Source organism: Osmia lignaria, chromosome 11 (assembly GCF_051020975.1).
Source record: "Osmia lignaria lignaria isolate PbOS001 chromosome 11, iyOsmLign1, whole genome shotgun sequence".
Lineage (NCBI taxonomy): Eukaryota > Metazoa > Arthropoda > Insecta > Hymenoptera > Megachilidae > Osmia > Osmia lignaria.
In genome coordinates, this window is record NC_135042.1 from 2309853 (window position 1) to 2323221 (window position 13369).

General features: G+C 36.9%; 1 protein-coding gene and 1 pseudogene across 3 annotated transcripts in view; both read right to left on the reverse strand.

Moving 5' to 3' along the window:
- Invadolysin (leishmanolysin-like peptidase, invadolysin) overlaps positions 1 to 13369 on the reverse strand; it is a 1079802-nt gene that overhangs the window by 476533 nt on the left and 589900 nt on the right. The gene's annotated exons all lie outside the window — the stretch shown is intronic.
- Positions 1934 to 7469, reverse strand: LOC117610570 (uncharacterized; annotated as a pseudogene).

The following is a 13369-nucleotide window of genomic DNA, read 5'->3' on the forward strand; positions in this document are numbered from 1 at the left end:
GCGGAGTGCCCTCACCGGGCACGGTTGCTTTGGTGAGTTCCTGTGCCGGATTGGTCGCCAGGCGACGGCTATATGCCACCACTGTGGCGCGGGGTTGGACTCTGCGCAACACACCTTGGAAGACTGTCCGGTGTTTGCACGAGCCCGCCACGCCCTGCAGTGTGAGATAGGAGTTGATCTCTTGCCAGCGAGTGTTGTGAGAAACATGCTCGGCGATGAGAATCAATAGCGGACGATGACCTTCTATTGTGAGGAGGTCATCGCCCCGCAGAAGGGCACGCCGTCGGGGGAGGCCCCCCCCCCCCCGACGGCGCCGTTAGCTGAGGAGGGCGGGGCGGTGGGGCCTGACAACTTTGCCCATCGCTCCCAACAGGATGAGGGAGGGGAGCTTCAGCTTCTCCCCCAACGAAGATGTCAGAGGGATAGGACGGGGGGGGGGGGAGGGGGGAGCTTCGGCTCCTCCCAAAGGAAGATATAGTGGGGGGAGGCTCCGGCCTGGAAGTCCCATTTGAAGTTGGAAAGGAAGAAACGTCGTAAAAACGTTACGAAGTAGTGCGGAATATTACATGTTTTTCATTTGTGTCCAGTGCAATAGCAACGTGACATTGAATAAAAATGTTTATTTACCCGAAAGAAAATTCTGTGAAAAGTGATAGTGACCGTGTGGTTGAGAAACTTCAATGATCTCGGCTGGAGATCAGCTGTTCTTCGTAATTCGTTTCCTTCTCGAATGTTCAAGATCGACACAGTGACCCAGTGGGAATTATCTGCTTTCAGCCTAGCAGGTTAATTTAGGAACGAATGGGTAAGTTTCATTTAAATTGTTTTCAAATTTTTATTAATTATTCCATTTCAGACATTTTTATTTGTTGTTTAGAATGTTTAGAATTTCCTTCTTTACATTATGACAAGCAACAAGAGATTAGATTACATATTTATTTTAACCAACAACTAAAAATGTTCAACCAGTTCAATTTCTTTATTGTGCTATGCCAACGGGGTGCCAAGCCGTTCGTTCGCGACCTACGTCAAGCCCCGCTTTCGTAGCCGACGCTGCCGTCCCTGTGCCCGCGCGCTGTACGTGCTCGGATTGGTCAGTGTTTTTCCTTAATAATTCAAAAACGAAGATTCAAACAACTTTTTTGCAAAGGGAAAAGTTGTTCAGAATCGCCCCAGCTACCACCCCTTCACAGGACCAATGCGAGTTCTGGGACACCCTGTATACAGGGTGTTCGACAACAGGTGGGCAAAATTTGAAGGGGTGATTTTAGGGATCAAAATAAGACGAAAATCAAGAATAACGAAATAACGTTTGCGGCTTTGTTTTCCAGTAATCAATGTTTTAAAATTCGAGTAAAAAGCGCCTGAAACCTGCAATCCGCCCAGCACCGTCGACTGAACGTCAGGTCAGCAGGGGTCGGTATAGTCATAACCAAGAATCGTTGTATAGTAGGATTTGTGATATCCAACGAGCCTAATTTTTTCTTTTTTCTTGCAATTATTGCAGGCGTTGGGCTCAGCCTTTTTGGTAAACCTTTCGGTTTATTCACAACAGTAACATATTGCTTAATTATAGCATCCCCCCTTCAGTTGTATGAACTTTTTCTATTTTGTGTGTTTCAGTTGATTTTAAGTTAATTTGCCACAACACAGTATAATAATTATCTATCAAATAATAATAAACTACACTGGTGAATTGACTTTGCACAAGTGCACGTCACTTTTTACTAACAGTGTATATCACAGTCTTGTCACTTTCTTCTTATACTTTCTTGTGAGAGACCTTAGATACGTCCGACTCGCATGAGGGTCGAAGGACGAGTGAGACCTTGCCGGCTCACCCACCGGCGATGTTGAAAAACCTTCTAATATTTTAGAAGATAAGGTGCGTAATTTTTAATTATTTACAATAACTTCACTTTCTCCATTCAGATCTTGCTTCATCCAACGCAAAAATATTAAAAATTACACAACCCACTAATTATATAAAGGGAATGTAAAAATTGAAGGTATTTCTCAAGTTATCGCACAAAATACGCCGAAAATATAGATTTTTGAATTTTTAAAATACGATGCACCATACCTAAAAATCTGAAACAAATTGAAGATAGTAGTCATCCTAATATCTAAGTACTGTGAAAGTAAAAATCTAGTCGCTCGAAAACCTACCCGAAATCTGCATTTCTCGACATTTTTTTGAGTTTTTGATTTTTCACGCCTAGGATTCACAACCAAAAAATCTGAAAAAATTCACAGGAATAAATAAGTATGTCTAGAATATTATAGAATTTTTTCAGATTTTTTGCATAATGATAAATAGGAGAAATATGGCAAAAATCGTCATTTCTATCTTACCCTATAACAACTCTCCTGGTTGAGGTACAGAGTTGAAATTTGGTGTACCATGGTTTTTTGGGATAAGCTATGGAATGGTGCATTGGTAAGTAAAATCGGCTCAAGGGCACTTTTGACAATTTTATCCTGCTATACCCTTTGTTGCTGTATCAGAAAAGACACAAAGAATACAGTAACAAAAGTATGAAAATGTTCTGGCTACATTCGGAAATTTTGAAAAAAAACCTCGTGATCTTCCGTTTCCATTTCTCTCACAAGATTTGACTGACAACCTTATTGAATTTTGGATACATTTATTGGACGAATCCACCATCTTCTTCTTCTTCTACGATTTTCTTGTCTCTGTTTTCGTTGTTTTCAGTCTAATATTAATTGATGGTGCTATGTAATTGTGGGGAAGGCACTAAATTTATTACCCTTTTTTAATATGAAAATAGATTTATTAGCTAACACAATTCTTTCATAAGTTTTCTTATGACGCAATACATCTCACGACACACTCACGCATCTCTCAATCAATCCTGCCAAAACATTCATTCCTGCCAACCACTCACTTCTGCCAATCACTCATTCCTGCCAATCATCCATTACCAACCCAATCATTCTTCTCTCATTCAAACATAAAAACAAACCTCACAATCTCCCCCCTTTGTTTTTTAATCTCTAGCGCTCATAAAGTTTTTTACGTTTTTAAACAAAGATGGCCCACTTAATGGTTTAGTAAGACAATCAGCAGTCATGAAATCTTTAGCAACATGTAACACTTTGACCTTATAATATTTCACCATTTCCTTAATAAAGTAACACTTTCTGTTTAACAATTTTGTCTTTGTTTTAAAGTTCCCTCCATTTGCGAGTTTCACAGCGTTCAAATTGTCACATTTTAACTCATTGTTCTTCTCTTTATGTACTCCTAGTTCTTCTACCAGGTCGCTCGTCCATATGACTTCCTTCAATCCCTCCAACATCGCATCCAACTCACTTTCAGTTGATGATAAGGCGACCGTTGACTGCTTTTTACTCCTCCAATGTATGAGGTCATTATTTCTATAAACCAGCACGCCGCTAAATGATTTTGCATGTCGCGTGCTATCCCAAGAAGCGTCAGTCTCACATCTAATTCCTTTTCTCAAAGTCGTTTTTCCATATTCAATTCCATAATTTATTGTCTTCTTCAGGTATTGCAATACTCTTTTTAGTGCATTCATATGAATATTCTTGGGGCATTTACTAAACTGTGACAGACAGCTTAATGAGAAAGATATATCTGGCCTTGTTGAAACACTAAGATACATTAATCGTCCCAACAATTACTTCCTTCATCCTCACTTAATTTCTGGTTGATATCCATAGGCGAATTTACTTCATTAGCCCTCATTCCATACTGATTTAATAAATTTTCAATGTACTTTCTTTGATTGATGAATGTTCTTCCCTTTTTCTGATCCAATTGTATCCCCACTACTTGTTGAGCTTCTCCAACATCTTTCAAATCTATATATTTCTTTATCTCTCATATATTTTTCTTCGAATGCTTCTCCACTATTCACCAATGGTATATCATCCACGTGCACTCCACAATACAAAAAATCATTTCCCTCTACCACATAAAATAAGCATGGATCCTGAGTACATTGCTTCATACCTACGCTCAAAAATACATCAGTCAGATACACATTCCAACATCGGCTAGCTTGTTTCAATCCATAAATACTCTTTTTAAGTTTGCAGACTTTCCCAGTTTTGTTCTCAAAGTCATTAGGCATCTCCATATACATCTCTTCATCCAAAGACCCATGTAAAAAGGCAGTTTTTGCATCATAAATTTTTTATTTTTTTCCTTTTTCCGCACATATGCTAATCAATATTCTTATTGTCTCCATTCTCACTGTTGGAGAAAAAGTTTCTTCGTAGTCATAATCTGGCGGTTGTCCGCAGCCCATTGCAACCAATCTCGCTTTGAACCCTTTTTCAAGTGTAACTGGGTCTTCTTTTACCGTGAATATCCATTTATTCTTTATCACACGCTTGTCGTTAGGCGGATCAACTAAATCCCATACTTCATGACAATGCATTGATTTCATCTCATCATTCATGGCTTTTCTCCACTCTTCCCACTCGTGCGATTGTCTTGCTTCTGCAACAGAATTTGATATTTTGACGTCCACTGTTTTCATAACTCTCTGTTTTTTAAGTCTTTCTGATCTTCGTACATTCCTCTCTTCATCCTTCTTTCTTTCTTCTTCTCGTTTAACATGCCTCCGAACCTGCATGACTTCTCTTGTTACATTTTTTGGTCTTCCTTTTTTCTTCATTTCAGTTGATTCTCCTAGTATGACTTCATTCTCTTCATTGTATTCGATGTTCCTTTCTTCATTGTCGATTTCATGTGTCTCATTTCTATCTTCTAACAATTCTATTCTCGCATCTTCATACTCGCTGTCAGTTGTTTCATTCTCTTCGCTTTCATCGTCCTGTTCATTTTCATTCTGATACATCTCTTCTTCAGATTCAAGACCTTCTACATCCTCACTAGAATCTAATCCAAATACAATTAAATCATTATCATCTTCAGAATTGCCAATTTTTTCATCATTATACAATAGTTCTGACCCATTCTTATTCTCTTCGAATCTTACATCACAATCACACCTGATCTTATCCACTTTTGGAATATATATTCGGTAAGTATTATTTACACCATACCCTACAAAAATTCCTTTTTCAGTTTTTGATTTAAACTTTTGTTTTCTTCCACCTTTATTCAACAGATATGCTAGGCATCCAAATCTTCTCATATGTTGTATATTTGGCTTTTTGTTATACCATATCTCGTACGAAGTTTTATTATGCACTTTAGATTTTACTCGATTTCTTATATTGTATACAGCAGTACAGATTGCCTCTCCCCAGAATGTTAAAGGTAAGTGTGAATCAGACAATATTGTTGTTGTAGTTTCTATTATTGTTTTATTTGCTCTTTCTGCTGTTCCATTACACTGTGGGGTCATGGGGGGGACTCAATTCATGTTTAATTCCCTTTTGCTGGAACCAATATTTCAAATCTTTTTCCAAGAATTCTCCACCATTGTCTGACCTTATTCTTTTTAATTTTAGTTCAGTTTGATTTTCATTCAATATAATTAATTTCTTAATTTCCTCAGCAGCTTCACCTGTATCATGGAGTAATCGTACAAATATCATTCTGGAATAATCATCCACCACAGTCATTATATAATTCTTTCTTCCATGTGATGAAGGTTTGATAGGTCCTATCAAATCCATGTGCCATAACTGCATAATATTATCATTCTGTCTTCCTTCTAATCTTCTATGTGCCTTTCTGCATGTTTTTCCTTTTACACATGGTTCACATTCCATTTTTATTTTATTTGTCATTCCCATTACTAAATTCTCTTTCTTCATTTCTTCCACTACTTGTTTATTAGCGTGACCTAATCTCTTGTGCCACAACTCATCTACTGAAATTGCTACTGCTTCCTTTTTGTCTATGAATGTTCTCACATAATATCCATTATCTACTCGAACTGCTGTCATTTCTACTTTCTCTGGCTCTTTGTATATCACAGCACCAAATTTGTTAAATTTGACATTATAACCGTGGTCTGTTATCTTAGCTACAGAAAGTAAATTAGCGTTTAAATCAGGCACACATAACACTTTCTCAAGTCTCACCTTCTTTTCACTTGAAGATTGTCTCAAAATTACTTCACCAGTATCTTCAGATGTCAATTTTCTTCCTTTTTTATCTGCTAGTGTTATATCTCTCTTTACATGAAATAGTTTGTTACATATTTGTTTGTCGTGTGTCATGTGACTTGTGGAACCAGAATCCAACAACCAAATACAACAATTATTATTTGTACCACCCTCAAGTTCCTTTTTTGTTGTCTCAGAAATTGTTTCTTTTTGTGAAATGTCTTCCACTCTTAATACAACTTCATCTGTGGTTCGCAATGAAACTTCATCCTGTTCATAAGTCTGTCTGTTTGTTCTTCCTCGAAAGCCTCTTTGGAAATTTCCTCTATGTCCTTTTCCTCTAGAGGTCACATAATTTTTTGGTTCTCTACAGTTTGCAGCCACATGATTGAATCCTTGGCAGTTAAAACAGCGTTTGCTTTTGTAACATTCTTTGGCCACGTGCCCTTTCAATCCACAGCTAAAACAATGAATATCATTTTTGGATCCATCCCTCACTTTCCTCACCAATTCTTGGTCTCTGTGGGATCTTTCTTCTTTCCTAGTTTCCCTTCTAATTTCTTCCTGTTTAAGAGTAAACCATATGTCATTGATAGTAACATTCTTTTGTATTTCTAACACCCTCACATTTGAATCATATTCTTGTCTGAGCCCTCTTAAAATATACATTTTTAATTCAAAATCTTCTATGCCCTTCCCCAATTGTACACACTGATTTTTTAATGCTTCTGTCCTATTTATATAAGAGTCGACGCTTTCCTCTTTTTTCATTTTTAAATCTGTTAGTTCATTCAGTAACCTTGCTTTCAGTTCTTCCGTTTCAGCCGCCATGTTTCTTTTGATCAACGACCACAGTCTATCCGCACATTTTTCATTACTGTATTTCAGCAATTGAGCCTTGCTCATTGTGTTAATCATTATTGTCCTGGCTGCATAATTATTATCATCCCATTCGTTCCAGTCTATCACCTTTTTCCACAATTTTTTTGAACGTAGAATACCTTCTACTTTCTCACACCATAAAAAATAGTTAGAATCATCGAGCGGTTCAATGCTTGCGATATTCCACGTATCTGCCATGGTTTCTCTTTCTTTTTCACTTTTTCTTCAAACCACGGGGCCCTGCTACCAAATTGTGGGGAAGGCACTAAATTTATTACCCTTTTTTAATATGAAAATAGGTTTATTAGCTAACACAATTCTTTCATAAGTTTTCTTATGACGCAATACATCTCACGACACACTCACGCATCTCTCAATCAATCCTGCCAACCACTCACTTCTGCCAATCACTCATTCCTGCCAACCCAATCATTCTTCTCTCATTCAAAGATAAAAACAAACCTCACAGTAATAACGGAGATACTTGCTAAAATTAATTAATTCAGCTCCATTTTGCATTATATTCTGTCTATTCACTAAATTGTCACTCCCACACTGATGCAATTTTCCTCTTGCGTTCTGATTGGCCCTTACTTCTTTCTACTCCATCGTAGGTATATTCCTAGCAAACGGACCTTTCACCGATCTTGACATGTTATTTATCGTTGGATTCATCTTGTTGAAAACATTACTAATTTCTATGTCATTTGCTTGCGGAAATTCATTTTTTTTGTGTAAAATTTGCTGTAAACTTTCAAGAAAAAAGTATGGTTAACATAAATTTGTTTCTGAATCCATTGATGTATTATATGCTATGTTTGCCTTTTACATTTTTGCATATTTTAAAATTAAATATGTATCGCGCACATACGCCGCACAGTGGGACAAAACGGCTTTCGGCGATCAAAAATCTATATCTTCGGTTCTATTGGAAATATTTTAATGAAATTTTGGGAAGTTTTTGCCTATATTATGGTACTTAAGTTGTACCAATATAAATCATATTGAATTACAGGGTGTCAAAATATTCACGTATAAAGTGTAACACGTTCAATATCCTTCACTTGTTAGACGTATTTTATGTCATTTAACAAAAATTTGACTCAAAACTGTTAATAACTATAATAAAAACGGATTTAATAATTAAAAAATGACAAGACATGTGTTATTATAACATATTTATTTATATTTATTATGACCTATATTAAATCATTGGCGGAAATAGTTTCGACAATTATGAAAATTTATTATGGCATATTGCAAGGCCGAAATAAAGTTTTGGATGACGAATATACACGTCGAATGCAGTTATCTGGTTAATAATCGTATCTGGTACTGCTTTTCCATCGTCGTGCGCAGCGGCCAAGATGGATGTAATTTCATTCAATCGCCATTTTTCTGAACAGGGGCAAGTTGGAGCAACCAATTTTTTCTGATTCTGAGAGAGGAAAGTTCACTCTTTGCTGCAGTAATAATTAAACATGTGGCAAGTTGTGGCATTTTTTTAAAATCAACCGCAAAGTTGAGATTTTAGTTAAATGTACTTCATTTCAATCAGATCCTATTACTTAAAAAGTTGTTAATATTTTAACTTACTTTATGCACTGAATAGAATCTATACTAATCTAGAAAACTTTGTAATTCATTTGAATTTTATCTTTCCGAGTAAAATTTATTAGAATCGTACATTGAAGTTACGGATAATATCATCAGCGTTTCGTTTTGACGAATTTCTACTGACTTTGAGTGCGAACCACGGTAAAACGGAAGCAAATATAAAAAAACGGATTATACTACGTTAAACTACAGTTTATTCTCTATCGATGCATGTAAATAGTTTTTCGATTTTTGAATTCACGAAAATCGCCGAAAGCCGTTTTGTCCCACTGTGCGCCGGATCGCGGTCGTATCAGATATGAACGTACGGTAAATATCCATTACGATATCTAGCGTTTACCATGTATACTAGGCAATAATACAATTATTTAAAGCTTTCAATATTAATAAAAATTATATTATTACAGTAAAACCTGGATAAATGCAACCAAGATTGGGACCTAGTGGTTGCATTTATCCAAGCGAGGTGTCGAAACTCGAGTTACACGCGACGACCAGCCAAGCGTGAATGTAGAAAGGGACAGACAGTGGCGGAAAGAGAGAGGTCCGATGATGAAAGGAAAGAGCCAAAACGTATCGGTGTGATTAATACTAATTCAACTATAAAACTTTTTTATTTTTGACATTTTTTTATTGAAACTTTTACTAACGCATTGGTGAAATTTTTCGGATTAAAATGATACCAAACACGATATAGTTTGAATTATAATTACTTGCTAAAATTGATGTTAAAAGTTGGCGAAAAGTAACAGAGATCGAAATCAAAACCAGTCGCAGTGTCGGCTCTGGTTTCAAAGGTTTCATTTATCCAGGCAAGGTGGCGATTCTGCGTCCGTACACATGTTTTGTATTCAGTCGACATGCCGATTCTGTGTCCGTACACATCTTTTGTATTCAGCCGACATCATTTATATTCAGTCGTGGTGTCAATTCTATGTTGTTTATTCTATTACTATTGTTTATAAATATAATTCAAACTATATCATGTTTGGTGTCATTTTAATCAGAAAAATCTCACAAATGCGTTAGTAAAAGTTTCATTAAGAAAAAGTTAAAAATAAAAAAGTTTTATCGTTCAATTAGTATTAGTCACACCGATATTACGGTCGGATCATATTATACGGTTTTCTCGTCGAGCGGCTCGGTGTGTCTAGGGGGATCCCCCCAAGTGGAGGGGATAGCGATGTTGCACTTATCCAAGCATTCTTTCGTTGCATTTATCCAGGTTTTACTGTACATATCTACGTATTAATATGTGATACATATCAGAAACATACTTAACCTTCCTTTTTTTTTCGAAACTTCACATCAAATTTCAAAAAAGAAAAGGAATTTCCGCAAAAAAAGACAAACGCCTCAATAATATGCTCAAAAAGACGAATTTAACGATATATAACACGTCCAAATCGGTGAATGGTCCGTTTGCTAGGAATGTTCCCCATCGTATTGTAGACGGAGCCAGCGTAAGCATCTTTACGCCAAAATCGTTACTTCTACTTCTACTCCTTACTCTATCTATTGTAGATCGGGCTCAAAAGTCCCTAAGACAATGCGCGTTCAAGGGGAATTAACATCGCGTTCCGAACAACACGTCGTTAACGTCGAAAAACAAGCGAAGGGGAAGGGAGTCTGGTTCGCCGGTGCGTGACGCTCCCGGGTCTCGTTCAGTTCTATGGAAAACGCCATCGGTATCATTCCTTTTGTTTTGTTAAGTTTTGTTAAAGTGAATAAACGAAGATCTGGCTCTCCTCCCGTGAAAGGTACATGATCGGACATCTTATTTTAAAGATTCAAACAAACTCATACAAACTCGGATCCGTTAAACATTCATATACGCTGCCGTTAATCGGTCCAGCTTCTAACGACTAATCCTCGTTAAACTCTTGCCTGCCGTCAATCGGTCTAGCTCATAACGACTGGTCATCGTTATATCCGTTTCGAAACGTCGATTACACAATGAAAGCCGTTAATTGGCCGAGCTCGTAACGACTTAGCGTCGCTACAGAGGTGCCCACTTAAGCGTCCACAATCGGGACCGAATACGGACGCTTAAATGGGGAGGTGACTTCTGCGAATTCAACTGAAGGAAGGAGAGGAAATGAGTGCGAGTAGGATACCTATATTCTATACATGCGAATGCGGTGGTCAATTCGAACATCATTTATCATTCCAAATCCATGATTGTAAGGTCGTGATTCCAAATACGTGAAAACTTCGACATGTGTGGAACTTCTGTTTCCAAGAACTGGTGGGGATAGCGACGGACTTTAATGTGGGCAAAAATTCGGACGCCTAACTGGGCACCTCATATGTATTTCTATCGGCTCAACGCCACACATCCTGATCGTACATGGTTTAGACAACGGTTACACTACGCGTAATTATTCTTACTGCACACCCGCGCACACACAACCCACACCTCATACTCATACTCACACGTCTTTTTTCGAGATTTTTTGACCGCAAGGTCCTTTTTGCGTCGGGGTTTACCCCCAAACATTGTGTATCAATTTGTTGAATCATGGAATTCGGGCGCAAAAGTTCGAGTTTCGACGCTACACAACCTTATTAGAACCGTTATTTCAACCTTGGTCAGTCACATAATTCATTGATTATTTACGACCATGATTCTCTTAGTTTCCTCCCTGCACACAATAGGAGAGCCACTATGAAATTGGGCTTCTAAGCTTAACTGGTATCCTCTAACTGCCGAAGATTATGGTAATACTCGCTAGGTATCTGCCTTCACAATATTCAATAAATGTGTTATCGTATAATACGGTCTTCAATAGAGAAGATCGTATGATTCTATGATTAATTAATTGATGTTATGAACAATGAACAAAAAATTGTTTGAATTTTCTAGTTACGTATTGTAATTGTTTTGCTTTCGATAAATGGTTTAGACTATTATTTGCTACAAATTTTAACAAACACCTTATAAACAAATATCAAACAGTGGAACGAAGGAATGTGAAGTTGCTTTTTAGCCGACTTCGAAAAAAGAGGAACTTACTCAATTCGATCAGTATATTTTTTCATTCCTAACAACTTTTTTATTTAATGTATGTTCGTCAATTACTCCAAAACAGATGGACTAATCGAAACGAAACCTTTAGTATCTTGTAGAGTATGTCCCCCGATTAGTCCCGTTAAAAAAACATTTTGCATTTTTTCATTTCGATCGATTTTTAACCGACTTCGAAAAAGGAGGAGGTTACTCAATTCGATCAATATATTTTCTTTATGTATGTTCACCAATTACTCGGAGACGGATGCACAGTGTTTCGGTTATTGCTAATTAGCTGAACAATACTCATAATAAATCTGCATTAAAAAAAAACATAATATGTTCTATAATACCTAGACAGTTAGAAACAATTAAAATTTGTTGTCGACATTACTTAAAAACTCTACTTTATCAATATGTATCAACTAGTTCCTGAAAAAATAGCGTTTTATTGATTTTGCGAGCGTATCCTAAAAGTTTTTATTTAAAACTGTTAATAACAGATACAAAAAATTAAACAGTATCCAGATTTTATTATTATTAATCTTGAACTTGAAATTTATTATGGGAAATTTATTAGAGATAAAATAAAAAACATAAAAGGAACCAGGCTAATAGAAATGGTAGAAGGCAACGGTTGGGAAATTATGAACGGTAATTTTGAAGGAGACGAAGAAGGTGAATATACTTTCATTGAGGGCAAAGGAAACTCGGTAATCGATTATGTATTGATAGACCCAGCAATTGCAGAAGATATCAGAAGTTTCAGGATAGAAGAGAGGATAGAGTCAGATCATTTACCACTGAAATTAGAGATTTATGGAGAAACCAGCGTAGAGAAGCAAGAAGAAGAGATATGGAAGGAGAGACGGCTTTGGACGGAGGAAGGAAAGCGACACTACCAGGAGGAAGTGAAACAAATTGAATTCGAAAAGGAGGATCCAAACGAAATGATGGAAGAAATGGCACATAAGATCAACGGGACGGTACTCAAGAAAGTGATAAAGGTAATGAAAATGAAATCAGAGTACAAGAAATGGTGGGATAAAGAATGTACAGAGAGAAAAAAAGAAACGCGAAAAGAGCTCAGAAAATGGAGAAGAGGGAAAGGGGAAAAGGTGGCATACATTCAGAAAAGAAGAGAATTCAAGAAACTCTGCGAGAAAAAGGAGGACCAACAACAGAAGAAAGAAGAAGAAGAAATAGAACAAATTAAAAACACAAGCATACAGGGCTGAAGAAGATATTTCATGGAATTATTAGAAGGAAAAGAACAAAAGGACCAAGAAGAAGAGAGATTAGAGGAAACAGAGGAACAGCAGGATACAAATGAAATTATAACGGAACAAGAAGTGAAGAGGCAAATTAAGAAATTGAAAAAAAGAAAAGCAGCAGGGGAAGACGGCCTAGAAAACTAGGTCTGGATACATGGAGGAAGGAAGGTACTCACTAGAATCACAACACTGATAAACAAAGTATGGAAGGGAGACGGAATGCCAAGGAGATGGTAAATAGTTATAATTAGCCCTATATTTAAGAAGGGAGACAAGGATGATGTAAAGAATTACAGAGGCATAACGCTGCTAAATACGGCATACAAGATATACGCGATGATTCTAGAGAACAGATTAAGTGCAGAACCAGAGGAAAAGGAAATCATACCAGAGACGCAAGCAGGCTTCAGAAAAGGAAGAAGCACAATGGACAACATTTTTATTCTGAACTATGCGGTAAACAAAGAAATCAAAGAAAAAGGAGGAAAGCTATATGCTTTCTTCGCAGATC